This window comes from Erythranthe guttata, chromosome 4, assembly GCF_056151865.1.
Source record: "Erythranthe guttata isolate IM_541 chromosome 4, IM_541, whole genome shotgun sequence".
Taxonomy (NCBI): Eukaryota; Viridiplantae; Streptophyta; class Magnoliopsida; order Lamiales; family Phrymaceae; genus Erythranthe; species Erythranthe guttata.
The window spans coordinates 7043238-7046545 of NC_142536.1; the positions used below are offsets into that span (position 1 = coordinate 7043238).

A 3308-nucleotide genomic window follows, 5' to 3' on the forward strand; every position below is an offset into this window, starting at 1 on the left:
CAGGTGGAGAATGGGTACTTGATTCTGGATGCTCATTTCATATGACTCCAAACAAAGAATGGTTTCAAGACTTCAAGGAATCAGAGAAGGGAATGGTACTTCTTGGTGACAACAAAGCCTGCAAGATTTTGGGAATTCGAGCTGTAAACTTACAATTATCCTCTGGTTAGAAGAAGCTGGTAAATGGAATGAGGTATGTTCCTGCCTTAAAGAGAAACCTTATATCTATCGGTATGTTGGATGAAGCTGGCTATGAAATGAGAGCTAAGAGTGGAGTGATGAAAATCCTAAAAGGATCTATGATAGTGATGAAGGGTATATTGAGAAATGGCATTTACTTCCTAGATGGCTCTGTAGCATCTAATACAGCTGATGTTGTAGTATTGGATGATACCACTTTATGGCATAAAAGGCTTGCTCACATGAGTGAGAGATGAATGCAAGAGCTAGTGAGGCAGAAGCTTCTTGATGGAAGCAAGATTAAAGAGCTAAAGTTTTGTGAAAATTGTGTTCTAGGAAAAGCAAAAAGGGTGAAGTTCAGTCAAGCTGTTCACACAACTCAACACAATCTTGAATACATTCACTCTGATTTGTGGGGGCCATCAAGGACTGAGACTATGGTAGGTTGCAGATATTTCATGTCACTTATTGATGACAAATCCAGAAAGGTGTGGATTTATCTGTTGAAAACTAAGGATGAGGCATTCTCAGTTTTCAAAGCATGGAAACAAAAGGTAGAAACTCAAACTGGTCTGAAAATCAAATATCTAAGAACAGATAATGGTTTGGAGTTTGTGTCAGAAATATTTAATAAATTATGTGAGGAGTCTGGTATCACCAGACACATGACTGTAAGGAGTACACCTCAATAGAATGGTCTAGCAGAGAGAATGAATAGGACTATTCTTGAGAAGGTGAGATGCATGCTTCTAAGTTCAGGTTGTTCTAAAAAATTTTGGGGTGAGGCAGTCACTACAGCCTGTTATCTTATAAACATAAGTCCTTCATCTGCTCTGAAGTTTAAAACTTCTCAAGAGATTTGGACCAGACAACCTCCCACATATGATCATTTGAGAGTGTTTGGATGTGCAGCCTATGCTCATATCAGGCAGGATAAACTGGAAGCTAGAGCACTTAAGTGCATTTTTTTAGGCTATCCAGAGGGAGTAAAAGGCTATAAGCTATGGTGCATAGAAAAAGGGAATCAAAGGTGCATAATTAGTAGAGATGTCACTTTCAATGAAGATCAAATGCCGTTGTTAATGGAGGCTTCATCTTCTGACATTTCTGATTCAAGGGGAGCTCAAATTGAGGTGGAGTTTGCTGATCCTGCCCCAATGTCAGAAAATGAAACTCTAGAGGATGAATCACTACCTATTGAAGAGACATTGGAAGAATCAACTGAAGTTGATAATCTTCAAAATTATCAGTTGGCAAGGGATAGAGTTAAAAGAGAAAAGAAAGTGCCTAACAGGTTGGGATATGCAGATATCATTGCATATGCTCTTGCTGTTGCAAATGAGGCAAACAAGAGTGAACCTACAAGCTACAAGGAAGCTACTGAAAGTACTGAGAATAGGCATTGGTTGAAGGCTGTGGAAGAGGAGATGTTATCTCTCAAGAAGAATAACACTTGGACACTGGTGAAAAAGCCAATGAATCAAAAACTTGTTGGCTGCAAGTGGATTTACAAATTGAAAACAGGAATACCTGGTGTTGAAAGGCCAAGGTACAAGGCAAGGCTTGTTGCAAAACGCTTTACTCAGAGAGAAGGTATAGATTTCAATGAGATTTTTTCACCAGTTGTGAAGCAAACCTCAATCAGAATAGCACTATCTCTTGTAGCTCAGTTTGATCTTGGACTTGAACAAATGGATGTCACCACTACCTTTCTTCATGGAGAGTTGGAAGAGACTATATATATGAAGCAGCCTGAGGGTTTTCATAATGGTGATGAAGACATGGTGTGCTTGTTACAAAAGTCTCTATATGGATTGAAGCAATCCCCAAGAAAGTGGTACAAGAGGTTTGATATGTTCATGCTGTCAATAAACTTTGAGAAGAGCAGTTATGACAGTTGTGTTTATCAGAATGGATCAAAACGTAAGGATCAAATTCTTATTCTCTTATATGTTGATCATTGGGAAACATATTAAAGAGATCAGAAACCTCAAGATCAAACTAAAAGGGGAATTTGAAATGAAGGACATGGGAAATGCAAGTAGAATTCTTGGAATTGATATTAAAAGGAATAGAAAGAAGGGGGAGTTATTTCTATCACAGAAATAATACTTAGAAAAATTCCTCTCTAAGTATGGCGTATGATTGATTCCAAACCAGTTAGAACTGCTTTGGCTGCTCATTTTAAGTTAAGTCAAAATCAGAAGCCAAAATCTTCTGAAGAAGAGCAGTATATGCAGAATATTCCTTATGCAAATGTTGTTGGAAGTATTATGTATTGTATGGTGTCAACAAGAACATATCTTGGTTATGCTTTGAGCATATTAAGCAGATTTATGGCAGAGCCTGGAAAGGCACATTGGATTGCTTTGAAGAGCTTGCTGAAGTACCTAAAAGGTACTTGTGGTTTGGGAATCTTGTATAAGAGAGACAAGGAAGATGGTTTTGCAGTGCAAGGTTTTGTAGACTCTGATTATGCTGGCTGTGTAGATACAAGGAAGTCTTTATCTGGTTATATTTACACAGTTCATGGAGGAGCTATGAGTTGGAAATCTTGTCTGCAAAAGGTGGTAGCTCTTTCAACTACAGAAGCAGAATATATGGCTGCTACTGAGGCAGTGAAAGAGGGGCTATGGTTGAAAGGATTCAATGAGGAGTTGTTTGGAAAAGATGAGAAGATCATCTTACATTGTGATAGTCAAAGTGCTATATTTCTCATTAAAAATCCAATGTTTCATGAGAGATCAAAGCACATAGCTATCAAGTTCCATTTTATCAGAGAAGTTGTAGCTTCTGGTCAGATTAAAGTGGAGAAGATAGCCAGTGAGGAGAATCCTGCAGATGCTTTGACTAAAGCATTACCAATTACTAAGTTTCAACATTGTTTGGACTTAGTGCAAGTTCAAGACTTGGATGAGGAGAACTAAATCAGGATATTACCCTGGTTGTATGCTTTTAAGAGCATGATGGAGCAGTACAAGGTGTTTGTAGATTGAACCAAGGTGGAGATTTATTAAACTATGGTTCTAATCTACTGTTAATGGCACTTAATCCACCTAAATTATGCATGTGAGTTGCACATGATCTTGGTCACGTGAGCTGCACATGTAGATGGTAGGTGAAGCTGA

At 38.2% G+C, this 3308-nt stretch overlaps 1 pseudogene; it reads left to right on the forward strand.

Moving 5' to 3' along the window:
- Positions 1–2321: 2321 nt before the first annotated feature.
- On the forward strand, positions 2322–3107 carry LOC148771021 (secreted RxLR effector protein 161 pseudogene; annotated as a pseudogene).
- The last annotated feature ends 201 nt before the right edge of the window (positions 3108–3308 follow it).